A 16,749-nucleotide genomic window follows, 5' to 3' on the forward strand; every position below is an offset into this window, starting at 1 on the left:
TTTAGGGGCAACCCTGAAAGAATTAGGGGCGACACAAAAAGACAAAATAGGTTGAAAATACTTATATGTCCCTTCATAATCGGTAGTTTAGTATTTTTTTATCTACCGATTGTGACCATGTATTTTTTTTATGTACCACAATCGATAGATAAATAACATCACGAAACAACCGATTATGATAGGATTTTGGCAAAATCTCATTTTGGGGATACCGATTATGGTTTAAAGAGAGAGCCACTGTATAATCGGAAGTCAAGATAACTTCATTTACTACCGATTATAGGCTCCACCAAAATTCAAAAAATAGAGGATTTTTACAAAATCTCATTTTGGGGTCTATATTCGGGAGTTAAATAACTTAAATTCACTACCGATTATGGTACCATTTTTGCCAAAGGTCTATTGTATAATCGGGAGTCGAGATAATTTTATTAACTACCGATTATAGGCTCCACCAAAATCCAAAAAAAGGAGTTTTTGCAAAATCTCATTTTGGGGCGACCATATATTCGGGAGTTAAATAACCTAAATTCTCTACCGATTATGGTATCATTTTTGCCAAAGGTCTATTATATAATCGGAAGTCAAGATAACTTTATTTACCACCGATTATAGGTTCCACCAAAATTCAAAAATTATAAAGGATTTTTGCAAAACCTCATTTTGGGGCAACTCTATATTCGGGAGTTAAATAACCTAAGTTTACTACCATTATGGTACCATTTTTTTCAAAAGTCTATTGTATAATCGGGAGCCAAGATAACTTTATTTACTACTGATTTTAGGCTCCACCAAAATTCAAAAAATAGAGGATTTTTGCAAAACCTCATTTTGGGACGACTCTATATTCGGGAGTTAAATAATCTAAATTTACTACCGATTATGTTACTATTTTTTCCAAAGGTCTATTGTATAATCGGGAGTCAAGATAACTTTATTTACTACCGATTATAGGCACCACCAAAATTCAAAAAATAGAGAATTTTTGCAAAATCTCATTTTGAGGCGACTCTATATTCGGGAGTTCAATAACCTAATTTCACTACCGCTTATGGTACCATTATTGCTAAAGGTCTACTTTAATCGGGAGTCAAGATAACTTTATTTACTATCGATTATAGGGTAATCAAAATTCAAAAGATAGAGGATTTTATTTTGGGAATACTATTATATTCGGAAGTTATATAAATTAAATTGACTCTCGATTGTGAATTAACTTCCGATAGTAAAATTATCTACCGATTGTGAAGGGTAGTTTGGCCATTAAAAAAAACGGGAGATAAGGGATAACCACATTTTACGTTTGGGTGACCTTTTTTTTTATCTTTTTGTGTCGCCCCTAATTCTTTTGGGGTCGCCCCTAAATATGCCAGGAAGAAAAGGTCTAGCTATATGTATTTTTGTGAAGAGAGTTAGAAATGCATGTAATCTTGACATGTTTTGTGTTGCATCATGAGTTCAGACCTGTTAGTCATCCCAGTCAGTTTATCTGACTGAGTTGAATCAGTTTGACTCAGTGAACCTTGACTTGGACCAGTTGACCTTCGACTCGACCATTTGATTGGACCTTGACCTTTGATTGACGTTTACTGTTAGTTGACTCTGTTGACTGTTAGTTGACCATAATGAACCTTAATTTCCTAAATTGATATTTTGGACCCTTATGGTCCAAATTGACCTTTGGTTCCTTCTACAAAGTTATAAATATTTACTAGACTTATCGAATGGACTATAAATCAACCTAATTGAATTAGTAAACCTTTAGATGTGCTAAAGATAGATAATGAAAAAGTGTAGATCCATAAATGGACTTAGAACCATTAGATAGTTCACTTAGCCTATAACTAGAGAATTGTATGAGATTATGATATGAGCCTTGTATGAGCCTTTTGGATAATTCTTAGAGTGCTTGTGTGATTAACAGTTAGTCTTTATTAACAACAATCGATTCAAAGGATGAACCAGTGGATTGAGAATCTTGAGGTAGGCGAGGCTTGTCTTCAAAACAGGTGGGAACTCTTGTAACTCTCTTGTAATCATTAAGTTACTTTTTACGGCGAGCATGATGTGTCTTATTATTTTTGAGCATGTTTGAATATAACTATATGTTCTTATGCAATACATGTTTGAGTGCAATTGAATGAGTATGTTGCATATATGCATTGGTTAGTCTCCTCGCGAGGATTTTCTGTGTTCTCCACGGATTCTCGCTAAGCGTTTATAGGTGGGGAAGGCCATGCACTAGTACGTAGGTGAAGGGTACCCAATATTACTATAGGTCAAAGCAACCTATAGATTACATAGACCCTAGAAGTTGTCCAGTGGCAGCGGTGGGTTGATATTACTATTTTACATCTATTTTATTATAGGGGGAATGACTCTCTGCCTTGAGGGTACCTGCGGGACATATCAGGGTATCACTGGGTAGCGGAGAATAATAGTCCCTCAGCTATCGAATATATGTGGGGAGACTCGTCATTTGCATATCATGCTTGATTGTTGAGTCTTAGTAGTTCGACTGGGTTACTATGATCTCGACTCAGGAAGAAATTCTAGGTTCCTGGTAGGATGGGACCTATTGGGAACCTGCTGTGTGGGGTCGAGTCATAGTAATCAAACCTTCTTATATATTCTAGACTTAGATGGTGGCATCAGAATTTATGAGAAGTACGCATTCCACGAAAATATCATATGGTACCTGGAGTCGTGTTATCATTTGAGAGTGGAGTTATTCTAACATCTTCTCGTTCATTAAGTGATATGAGGTTGGGATGACACATGTTTAGGTTACTTTATTTCATCTCTGTAGATCCGTCCAGTGGTGGATCTTTTATAGATATTGTAAATGGACACAATATCTGGGGAGGTGAGTTGGAGTAATCTTCTGCTTTGTGCTGTGTGTAAGTGGTGTAAAAATATTTTCTCTAGTAGAAATGTGAAGTATATTAGTGATTACTTGAATGTTATAAAGGTATCCACTGAGCCCCTTTTTGGGATGATGTGCTCACTCGTTCCCACTTCAGTTTTTTTTTCCAGTTATCAGAAGAGTTGGTGCTCGTGAAGATGTTTGTTTTCTTAACTTAAAGATTTACGTTGATGCGAATCATATGAATCACTTTAGGTCTGTACACTCTGTTGTAACTCACAAATACATTATTTTGTTGATAAAACTTGATAGATTCTTCATTTACATTTGCTTGAGTGATGGGTTTAGTTTTGGGTTGAGTTTTGTATCAGATTTCTAATTTGGAATTTAATTATAGGATTTAGATCCTTAATGCCTCATTATATAGTTGATATCTTAGATTAATAAGTAGCTTAATTTTGGGGATGCTACAAAACCCATTAGAAGAAATTCTTTCAAAAACATTCCCACAAGAATCATTGACAAAGCTAATTCTAATGGAATTTTGATCTATTGGTAAATTCATGCTAGAAGAAGATGAAGAACCCAATTTTTTTGAACCTTCTTTTGAAACCTTAAAATTCTTCATGGGATCTTAAAAATCAAGAGATTAGTGGAAGAGATGACTTACTTGATAAGTTTCTTGAAGACCTCTTTACACCTTTTGACCTTCAAGAAGGGTTAATGGAAAAAACACACAAACCCTAAAAACGTTCACGGACGCGGACAAGATGGGAGGAAGGAGAAGGTACGCGTACGCTCCTTTAATATACCCAAGAGTGGGCTTGGACCCGTTTCTGAAGCGCGATCCACAAAAGGAATGTGGGGTGTCTTAGGTGACCAAACACCATGATTATACAACGTGCAAAACGTCATGCAGTAGAAAACAAAAAATTAACCCAGGTACAAACAAATCAAACCGTTTCTTTCCCCATTTCAAGATATATACAAAAGGGGTAATGTCAACAAATCACCAAGTGACGCGATGTGCAGAGAGATCCTCATGCACCATTTTTGGTTGATATTTGTGAACAGTACCAGTGATATAATCATAGTAATGATGATAATAAGGATTAACAATTTTTTCTAACTTTCTTTTCATATGACCAGAAAGGAGATTCTTCCGATGTCTTAAACCTGTGTCAACAATACGGGAACCCGTTTTATTGGACTCACTTGTGTTGACAAAGAGTTTAGCTCGTACATCATGATTGCATGATTTTTTATGTACCGAACTTTTATCAGATCGATTCTTATTCTCAACCGAGTTAAGCTTTTCTAAGAATCTAAAAATGTTTTCAAATGCTCTAAATAGATCTTTGTCAATTGATCCATCACGACAGTATTCCTCAAAAATATTAAGAGTTAATCTAAGATTCCATATCTTTGAGCGTAAAGAACGTTTTTTCAATCTTCCTTTCTTTTTAATTTTTCCTTTAGATTTTTCCTCATAATCTAACTTCTCCACAGTCTTAGATGGAATGAGATTATCATGAGAAACCAGAGGACTGGTCCATAATAAACTCTGAACAATATTTAAGGAGTTCTGGCGAGCATTACAGATGCCGAGAGCAAGTTTCCCAAAGAAAGTTCCCATAAGGCTAGGGAAAACTTTAAGGATCAATCAAACACAAACGTATTAGGTTTATAGTGTTTGCCTGCTCCGATACCAATTGAAAAAGAAGGGGTCTAACAACCACACCCAATATTTCGCTTAGTAATCTATATGGAGTAACTCCAATATACTTTCAAGAGAATCAACTAGACAGTGAGACTCAATCTTAAGAAAAGTATATTAAAGAGTTATATCTCAATCTCTTAATTCAACCTGCAATCAAACAAACAATAATTTGCGAGCCCGATTGAATCTAAGAGAGATAACTTGAACGGTACGAAAGACCAATGTTCAAGGATCAATCAATTTCAATCAAAAACCAAAAGTTGGATTTACCAATTGATCGGTTCAACGCACAACCTGTGATATTTCAATTATATAAAAAAATATAATGCTAAAAAGAAATAACACAGACACCAGAAGTTTTGTTAACAAGGAAACCGCAAATGCAGAAAAACCCCGGGACCTAGTCCAGATTGAACACACACTGTATTAAGCCTCTACAGACACTAGCCTGCTACAAACTAACTTCGGTCTGGACTGTAGTTGAATCCCAATCAATATCACACCGATCCAAGGTACAATTGCGCACCTTAAGTCTCTGATCCCAGGAGGATACTACGCACTTGATTCCCTTAGTTGATCTCACCCACAACTAAGAGCTGCTACGACCCAAAGTCGAAGACTTTAATAACAAATCCGTCTCACACAGAAAAGTCTACAGGAATAGATAAATCTGTCTCCCACAGAAATACCTTCGAGTTTTGTTCTGTCTTTTGATAAATCAAGGTGAACATGAACCAATTGATATAGCTAACTTATAGTCCCGAAGAACATCCTAGAAAATATCAATAAACTCACAATAATCTTAATCGACTAGCGAAACAAGATATTGTGGAATCACAAACAATGAGACGAAGGTGTTTGTGACTACTTTTCTATCTTGCCTATCGGAGATTTAAATATCAAGCTAATATTACGATTGTACTCAATCACGATAGAAACAACAAGATCAGATCATGCAATTACAGAGAAAATAGTTGGGTCTGGCTTCACAATCCCAATGAAGTCTTCAAGTCGTTAACCTACATAGTCTCGTGAGAAACCTAAGGTTAAAGGAGAATCGACTCTGGATTACACAACTAGTATCACATAATAGATATGGGGATTAGGTTTACCAGTTGCTATAGTTCTCCTTTATATAGATTTCAAATCAGGGTTTGCAATCTTAGTTACCTTGGTAACAAAGCATTCAATCTTCATCGTTAGATGAAAACCTGATTAGATTCAAGCTAATATCTTTCAACCGTTAGATCGAACTTAGCTTGTTATACACAAATGAAATGTAACTTTATTTAGGTTTGAGTAATCGTACCTAAACGTGTACACCTAGTTGGTTCAACAATAGTTAACCAATAGTTAGCCATATGAGCACTTTCATATCAACCTTATTCATCTTCACCATAACTAGTTCAAATGACTCAAATGAACTATTTAGAGAGTTCTTCAACTGCTTAGATCTCATAGAAGTATACAAGACACAATCGAAGCAAAATCGGTTTTGATTCACTCGAATCGATTCATGAACATTATAGCCACGGTTTGCAAAGATTGCATTCCTTAATATATATAAATGTATTAGTTCATGAACAAACCGATTTTAGAAAGTAACCTACCTAAGTATGCGAACAGGTACGCGTACTTAAGAAACCGGATTAAGTTTGTTTTCACTTCCAAACTCCAGCATAAATTCACGGACGTGAACTTTCCGCCAGTATGCGTACGAGTACGCATACTGTCCCGGATTTCCAACAACTGCCAGTACGTGTACGGGTACGCATACTTTGGGTTCCCGGTTTTGGACTTTTACACAAATGTGAAAACACAATATGCTTATATCCAAAGATGGTTACATGTTCTAAACTCTTAGTTCAATCATTGAAATTTTCTGAGAGGATGTTAATTATATAGTTGTTATTCACAAACTTTTTGTCATCAAAGCGATTTTCAAGTTATTGAAATATTCAACATGACTTTCTTCACGAGTAAATATGAACTTGGCCAAAGCGAAAGCTTACCAACACATATTTCGAGAAATAGATAAGCGAGATAAACTCGGCTCGAAATAGCAAATGTGTATAATCGAAGTCTATATAGCAATACGACTTTTGTCTCAAGATAGGGGATAGAATAGATAGACTTTTGAGTGATGGATAAGTTCAAGTCTCCACATAACTTTTTGTCGATGAAGTTCCACCAGTTCCTTGAGTAGTTCTTCGTATTTGCATGATGAACATCGTGGAGTCTAGAGCTCAACTACACTTACTATCCTAGTCCGAGACTTTGCTATAAGTAGACTAGAAATCAAGACTTATAGTTTTGGAAACTAAAATTGACAAACAAGCTTGATATAGCAACACTTGCGAGTTCGACCGAGCAATGCTCTAACACTTTGTTCAATATTTCCGAAATCTCACTAGAAAATCTCCAACAAGTAAATGCACATTACCAATTTTTATTCTCAAGAGATATGCATTCAATTGCTGGTAATTAAAGCATAATTAAAAGATTCTTAATTTATTTCGGTCTGGGATCTCCTTGAGTTATTAAGGAATATCTTTGAACAATAAAAGAGAAGAGTTACTGATCATGTTCAAAGTATGTCGACATCTTTTCTTTGTAAATCGTATTTCATATTTACAATCTTGGAATCGATTATACCACACTTCAAAGCAAGTTAGAATTGGTTCATCTGTATTCCAAGAAAACTATGTGATTGATCAAATATCAAATCACTAATCATGGGTTTACGGTTTCACCAAAAACAAGGATCGGTTCTACCTTAATATGGTTATTGGGACCGGTTACATCAGTTACCAGGATTGGTTACTTCAATTACCAGGACCGGTTACCATATACTCATGGTATTACTTATGATCTGTTACACAAGTCACTAGGATCGGTTACACCAATTACTAGGACCGGCTACGCCAATTACAAAGGATCGATTACACAACTATTTTGTGATCAGTCACACCAATTACTAGGATCGGTCACACCAATTACAAATATCGATCATACTATCTTAGGTGATTACTTAGGGTCGGCTACACTAATAAAAGTCATACCAAATCATAAGTCAGGCGCTGTGACTAGTTTTACCAAGATATATAACAAGTTATGATCGGTTCTACTAACTCACACATATTGGTAATCCAAAGATATGCAATGAATAACAATACCAATAAGACTAGCGATTTCCCTTTCTAATCATAAAACAAGTTCATGAATGTACTTCCTTTAAACAAATGTAAACATTGTTTCCTAGAACGAAATCTTCACCTTTAACCGTATACATAATCACAATAACATTCATACAATTATGTCAATGTCTTATATACGAAGTTCAAAAGATAAGCATTATACTTCGTATCCTAATTCCTTAACAATGTGATCATGTGATTATGTCTTACTACCAGAGTATAATCATTCACAGCTTCGCAATTATGTTTTCAATATAGCACGACTTGAAAGATACGTTAGGAATGAAACAATTCAAGTCAAAATATTACTAACCACAATAGGAAGGATGATGTCTTCGTTGTAGCTTGTTACTTCTTCACATTCTTCAAGTCTTCGAGTAATACTTGTATGTCTCAGAATCCTAGACTTTCTAGTCTAACCTATACGAAGCTGTCTCTAGTACATAAACAAGCGAGTCTTTAAATGAGTTTTGATTCACTAAAATATGACAACCAAACTTGACATACCAACGCTTGGTGGGTTCAACCGAGGTATGGTCCAACATTCTCCTACAACTACATCTATATCTATGAGATGATGGATATACCTAGATATATCAATGGAGTCTGTATTTCTAATGCCTTTTCTATTAGTTATATACATATATGTAAGTATGTTGCAATGCTTGTTATCCGTGTCCCCGTTTTCTATTTTTTAAAATTGTCATGTCAAGGTAACGTATTGGACACGACACACCAAAAACGTGTCCGTGTCCTGTAACACATCTTTGTTTGCTAGACCTCTCTTATATGTCGTTTGCCTCTATCTTCATTTTAAACCATGTATCCTAAATGCATAAAGATCATGCTTAATGGTAATTTACTTTGTCTGGTAATTCTCAGTAGTTAGCACACTCTCTTATGTTTCAGATTACCCACGTATTGTATTTGTTTTACTTTATGCTAGTTCTCTATGGAGAAAAAGAAGATGAGAAAGAAAATACGATAACTTTTAGGAGCGTCCAAAAATTTAGAGGGTTATTTATTGACCAATGTTTGGCACAAGATACTGAGTGGGTTTCTGGAACTTCTTTGAAGCAAACTTCGTGGGAAAATTTGTACAAGTTCTTTTCTGAGAAGTATGACTGCACTATCACATAAAAGAAGCTGAGAAACCCCGGGGATTACTTTCGCAACCAATATGTCACATGGTCCCATCTCTTAGCAAGAACCGGGCATGGGTACACCGCGGAGACAAACACTTTTGATTGGAGCGAAGAGCAATGGATTGAATTAGACAAGGTAAGAGACTGATTCAGTTTTGTTTGGACTTTATTTCTACTAGATGTCAGTTGGAACTAATAGGTACTGATTATGCTTTGGTAACTCGTTAGCGTTCCGAATACCTCCTTAACTGCAATGTGGAATTCCCACTTGCATCCCTCATAGTGACTGCACTGCTGACATGACCATAAGTACCAAAAGATTTTTAACGTACACATTAGTGAGAGAACAATACAAATATATACCCTTTTGACTGACCAATATTGTTATCAGTCGCCACCTTGCAAGAGAGAATGAAACAGTTCAAGTCAAAATATTACTAACCTCAAGAGGAAGGATGATGTCGTCATTGTAGCTCTTTACTTCTTCACATTCTTCAAGTTTTCGAGTAATACTTGTATGTATCATATCCTAATAACTTTCTAGCTAAACCTATACGAAGTTGACTCTAGTAAATAATCAAGCGACTCTATAAATGAGTTTTGGTTCACTAAAATATGACAACCAAACTTGACATACCAATGCTTGGTGGGTTCAACCGAGCTATGCTCTAACAATGAGGATGATAACGAGGTTGATTCTAGTCTAAATACAAAGGGGAGTGGAATGAAAAGGAAGAAGAAAATGGACGAAACTTCAAGTGATTCATTAACTGAAAAAGTTTGTTTTATTGTCACATCTATGGAGACTCATCTTCAACATAAGAAACTTGCCCTAGAAAAGGATAATGCAGCCGAATTCGTGAAAGCTTTGGATAATTTATTTGAGACTGATTGTATCACAATGGATGAGTATTTGAGCATAAGTCTTAAATCTTCAGAGATGCCTGGTTGGCATAAGTTGTTTGTCAGTTTGAAAAGCGATGAGCTTCGTGTTGCCTTTGCACACAAACTTTTAAAAGAACGTTCAAAAATCTTGAATTAGAAAATAAATAGAGATGTTGAGGGTTGTAAAACAGTAGAAAGGAAAAACATTCATGTTTGTTAATTACGTACTCGAGTTTTAATTTATGTGGAATGTTGAATGAATGAAATCAGTATTTATTGAAGTTATTGAAATATTATTTGTGCTTATTTGTGCTTAATGAATGAATGTTGAATGAATGAATCCGTATTTGGTTACATTCAATTGCTTGCTGGTTATTTTCTTATTTGTGTTTTTAACCCTTTTCTTTCATTTCATTGCAGACTGGGAATGCTACATGCAAGTACTCATTTTCTTATATAGATTTGTGAATGAATACTTGTATTGTATTGAAATAGAGTTCGCTAGATTCTTTAAAGTATATGTGCAATTGGGTATTGTTTGAGTACACCAATCTCAACTATATATTATATTGAAATTGAGTTTCTTTCATCTACTTAGTCTTTTCAGGAAAATAAAAACCTTACTATGTCAACTATTAGATTGATGTTTGTTACTGAAGAAACTTAAGAAGGCTAAGCGGCGTGTACGCCCGAAGTAAAAGAAGTCAATTTTAACGGGAAAGGCTTTCACCCAAGAGTTGTTAGATGGAAATCCGAGGAATATGTACCTATTGAGAATGAGTAAGGTTCCTTTTACCGAATTATGCAATGAATTCCGAGCCAAAGGACTTTTAGGGGATAGGAAATACATAGAAGTAGAGGAGAAGATGGCAATGTTTTTATACACAATTGGGCACAACTGTAGGAATCGTGTAATTTTTCATCACTTTCAACATTCAGGTGAAACAATTAGTAAGTATTTTCATGAAGTGTTGACTGTTATGAAGATTTGGTCTGCTGAAGTTTTAGTTCCTCCACCTAATGTATTTGACAAGCCAGCTATAACTAAAAGGAATAAACGTCTCAGAAAATGTGCTTTCAAAGGTGTTGTTGGTGCATTGGATGTCACTCTAATTAGTGCAAGCATTCCATTCGATAAGCAAACACCGTATAGAGGAAGGGGAAGAGGAGAATGTTCCCAAAACATGTTGGTCTACTTGAGTCTATGACTATTACGACCTCATAGTCACATCATGGATTATCTCTACTTAAAAGATGATTAATCAGCCATGAATGAAGCTGAGTAAACTGAAAGTGAATATGCTTGAATGAACCCAAATCCAAGTATTCTCTAGACAGACGTCAAAAAAAAAATAACTGCATAATTATAAATAGGTAGCAAATGTAACCCAAGATTTGTATTGTTATATTTATGTAGGAATTACTGGCTAGTCCAGTTCTAGCATACCCAGTTAATGGCTATTCCACCCGTGGAAAAGATTTACTCTCTAGTCCAAAAACATGTTTTTGGACTAGATTATTTACTCTGTAGTCCAAAAACTTCGTGGAGACTATAATGTGTATTTTATAAATTCCTAAAACACCATTCCAGGTCTAATTAGTATCAACATATGTAAATGTTACTAGTAGTATGTTACTACATACTAGTAGTATCAATACGGTGATACTACATATTAATATGTATTGTACTAGTAGTAACAAAAATATCTTATTGTTACTAGTAAATTATGTAACTACTTTACTATACTAAACTAGTATACTACTATAGTATAGTATACTAGTAATAAAATATGTAGTATCAATACATAACAATTTTTTTTGATATGTAGTATCAATGCATAACATACTACATATCAATATGTAGTATCAATACGTAACATACTACATATCCATATGTAGTATCAATACATAACATACTACATGTCAATATGTAGTATCAATACATAACATATTACTACTAGTATACTAGTTACTACTAGTATACTACATACTACATATGTTATTACTACATACTACATACTAGTTACTACTAGTATATTACACACTACATATGTTATTACTACATACTACATACTAGTTACTACTAATTACTACTAGTATACTACATATGTAATATGTAGTATCAATATATAACATAGTATAGTATAATATGATAATATGTAGTATCAATATATAACATAGTATAGTATAATATATAACATAGTATAGTATAATACGGTGATACTACATATTAATATGTACTGTACTAGTAGTAACAAAAATATCTTATTGTTACTAGTAAATTATGTAACTACTTTACTATACTAAACTAGTATACTACTATAGAATAGTAAACGTAGTAACTAGTACTAGTAATAAAATATGTAGTATCAATACATAACAATTTTTTTGATATGTAGTATCAATGCATAACATACTACATATCAATATGTAGTATCAATATATAACATACTACATATTGATATGTAGTATCAACGCGTAACATACTACATATCCATATGTAGTATCAATATATAACATACTACATATCAAACATACTACATATCAATATATAACATACTACATATCAATATGTAGTATCAATACATAACATACTACATGTCAATATGTAGTATCAATATAAACATATTACTACTAGTATACTAGTTACTACTAGTATACTACATATGTTATTACTACATACTAGTTACTACTAGTATATTACATACTACATATGTTATTACTACATACTAGTTACTACTAATTACTACTAGTATACTACATACGTAATATGTAGTATCAATATATAACATAGTATAGTATAATATGATAATATGTAGTATCAATATATACATAGTATAATATATAACATAGTATAGTATAATACGGTGATACTACATATTAATATGTACTGTACTAGTAGTAACAAAAATATCTTATTGTTACTAGTAAATTATGTAACTACTTTACTATACTAAACTAGTATACTTGTATACTACTATAGTATAGTATACTAGTAAACTAGTAGTAACTAGTACTAGTGGTAAAATATGTAGTATCAATACATAACAATTTTTTTTGATATGTAGTATCAATACATAACATACTACATATCAATATGTAGTATCAATATATAACATACTACATATCAATATATAACATACTACATATTGATATGTAGTATCAATACATAACATACTACATATCAATACTACATATCAATATATAACATACTACATATCAATATGTAGTATCAATATATAACATATGTAGTATCAATATATAACATACTACATATCAAACATACTACATATCAATATATAGCATACTACATGTCAATATGTAGTATCAATACATAATATACTACATATCAATATGTAGTATCAATACATGACATATTACTACTAGTATACCAGTATACTGGTTACTACTAGTATACTACATACTATATATGTTATTACTACATACTACATACTAGTTACTACTAGTATATTACATACTACATATGTTATTACTACATACTACATACTAGTTACTACTAATTACTACTAGTATACTACATATGTATTATTATACGTAATGTTATATACTAGGGTTAGTAGAGTAATTTTATTCTTTTCAAAACTTTTTTGGACTAGGGAGTAAATATTTTTTGACGCTGGACTAGCCAGTAACCCGGGTCGGGTTTTCTGGACTAAACAGTAAATCCCTCTATATTTATCAAATAAAAACATCCAGATTCAAAAGGTCCATGCACTTGCCCCTTCAAACTTTAGCGAATAATGGTATGTTTGCAAATTCCTCAAAAAACCGTCAGAAAGTCTATTTGTTAGAATACGGGCATCCAACTCAAAACCAATTGACAATGAGTGGAGAGGCCCTAATAGATTATAAACCGCAGGATCTTAAATAACCCAACCATGTGGGACTAATAATCTCAAAACGCCCCCTCACGTGTAGCCTCGACTGGTCTTACAAACACGTGGACAATTAAATCGGATTACGCGGAGTAAAGGTGCGGTCAACTGACTCGACACAAATAACCTGCTCTGATACCATGTTAGAATACGGGCATCCAACTCAAAACCAATTGGCAATGAGTGGAGGGACCCTAATAGATTATAAACCGCACGATCTTAAATAACCCAACCATGTGTGACTAATAATCTCAACATTCAAATCAAGCAAAAAGAAGGCATGCATGTAGGGTTCAATCAGAAGTACGTAGACACTTTACACGTCAAAGCGTCATAGAAACTTACGCACATCTGCAACTTGACAGCACGGTCTCTAAAACCATTTTCATTTTCTTGACGATTATGAATTTTTCAAGACTTTTCAGTGTGGGATTTCAAATAAAGAAGATCCTCTCATTAATCCAATTGCAGAATCCGGTTAGCAGATCTTCAAGGACATCACAGTTAGATTAGAATTGCTCATTCCAGCAACCATTGGTAAAATTAACTCCATAAAGGTGAAGGCGCTCGAGTATTGGAAAGAGAGATATCTTTAGGAAATCAGATGTTAGGGGTTATTTCTAATGTCAACGACATGAACGATGCACAACTACAAAGACACCATGGAATAGAGAAGGGTTTTTCTTGATATAAGAATAGACAATTACTATATGTTTGACATAATTGATCAGTTGCGCTCATGTGCACAATTTTGGCTTAAAATCTTAGTTGTCTGAAGTCTACTGGAAAATGGGATACGAGTTTAGCCAAGGATGGGTAATCGTTGATGGACTGCAGCAATGGCGCACTGAATTTGGAATCGCACCAAAGAAAATATGTGATGAATAAGGTAGTTGGAGATTTGATGCGAAATGAGACATGTTAGAATGCATATTTACTATGATTCAAAAGACAGTAAAAAAAATTTATTATACTGAAGAACCCAATAAAGTACAACCACATATGTTGGATTTGTATTGCATCATAATGCAGAAACATCAAAACGAAAAGGAAACGAAATTCCATTAGTGAACATATATCTGCAACCTATAACAATAACATTTGGCTATAAATTGCAGAAACAAACATAATTAAAACTCACAATAAAAATCAAGTAACAGTTTAGTGAATGAGGGGATGTCAGGTACATACGTTATAAACGATGTAACACTGAATGAATGATTTTAGATAAGAACATGGTGTTTTTATAGGGGACAGTAGAAAGATCTTTGGATAAGCACTGAGATTTCTAGTAATAAGGAGCGACATAAGATGGTGGTGGTGGAGATGGGTAGGAAGATTTAGGAGTATACTTTGGTGCTTCGTATTTGGGAGCGACGTAAGATGGTGGTGGTGGAGACGCATAGACGTACTTAGGGGTGTACTTTGGTTCTTCATACTTGGGAGCAACGTAAGCCGGTGGAGGTAGAGATGCGTAGACGTATTTAGGAGTATACTTTGGTGCTTCGTACTTGGGAGCGACGTAAGCCGGTGGTGGTGGAGATGCGTAGACGTACTTAGGGGTGTACTTTGGTGCTTCGTACTTGGGGGCGACGTAAGCCGGTGGTGATGGAGATGCGTAGACGTACTTAGGGGTGTACTTTGGTGCTTCGTACTTGGGGGCGACGTAAGGCGGTGGTGGTGGAGATGTGTAGATGTACTTAGGGGTGTACTTTGGTGCTTCGTATTTGGGGGCGACGTAAGCCGGTGGTGGTGGAGATGCGTAGGTATACTTAGGGGTGTACACTGGGGCTTCATACTTGGGGGCGACGTAAGCCGGTGGTGGTGGAGATGCGTATACATACTTAGGGGTGTACTTCGGTGCTTCGTACTTGGGGGCGACGTAAGCCGGTGGTGGTGGAGATGCATAGACATATTTAGGAGTATACTTTGGTGCTTCGTATTTAGGAGTGTACTTTGGTGCTTCGTACTTGGGTGCTTTGTATTTTGGTGCTTCGTACTTGGGGGCTTCGTATTTAGGAGTATACTTTGGTGCTTCGTATTTGGGAGCGACATAAGCCGATGGTGGTGGAGATGCGTAAACATATTTAGGACTATACTTTGGTGCTTCGTACTTGGGAGCGACGTAAGCCGGTGGTGGTGGAGATGCATAGACGTATTTTGGAGCTTCGTATTTTGGAAGATATGCTTCTACAGTAAGATCTACAACTGGTTTTTTGTGTGAAGTTTCCTTGTTGGGCGTGTAAGGCTCGTTTTCAGCTAGTGCAACATGGATTAGAACGAATAAGGTTAAAGCATGAACCAGACATGCTGAGATCCTTGCCATGTTGATTGCTAGGTGAAGGCAAGGAAGAAAGAAAGAAAGAATACCTAACAAGTTGTTGTTCGTAGAGATTATGATGAAGAGAGAGGCTTCTGAACCCAATTATATAGTGCAACACTTGATTATGTTTTCTTCTCTTCATAATGCACAATTAATTGAATAATATCCACTTGGGAGGCATTCTAGTCAGTTGTGTACCACTAACTCAATGTATAACACAAGTCGAGGCACGCACGATCTTCGGGTGATCAACGATTGAAATTGAATATGGACGCATTCTTGTACAAGTTGGGATGTTTGTCAACTATAGATCGTGCAGACTTATAGTGTCTCTTTGTGGTCATGCATCTTCTGTTTTTGTTGTGTAATTTAACTTTCCAGAACAAACATCAAAATGTTTTAAACTTTATCAAGGCCAAAACATTAAAATTTGTAAAAATTTGAAACCTATTTTGAGGCATACTGAATTTTTTTGAAGCATACCTATTTATTATTCCATCTAGGATGATTTGATGAGGGATATCTCAAGATATTTCAATTACCTATATATCCTTAAACAATTTAATTACTAGAGTGCCCTTATCCTCAAAAACCTAAAATCAATAATCAAAATAACCTTTAAACTTAAACATCTCGGACTCCAATTCAATCAAACAATCGATCAATCAAAAGAAACAAGAACCGAAGTGAGTGATATTGGAGCGCGAAATCAAAACC

Source organism: Papaver somniferum, unplaced genomic scaffold (assembly GCF_003573695.1).
Source record: "Papaver somniferum cultivar HN1 unplaced genomic scaffold, ASM357369v1 unplaced-scaffold_7, whole genome shotgun sequence".
In the NCBI taxonomy this organism is placed as follows: Eukaryota; Viridiplantae; Streptophyta; class Magnoliopsida; order Ranunculales; family Papaveraceae; genus Papaver; species Papaver somniferum.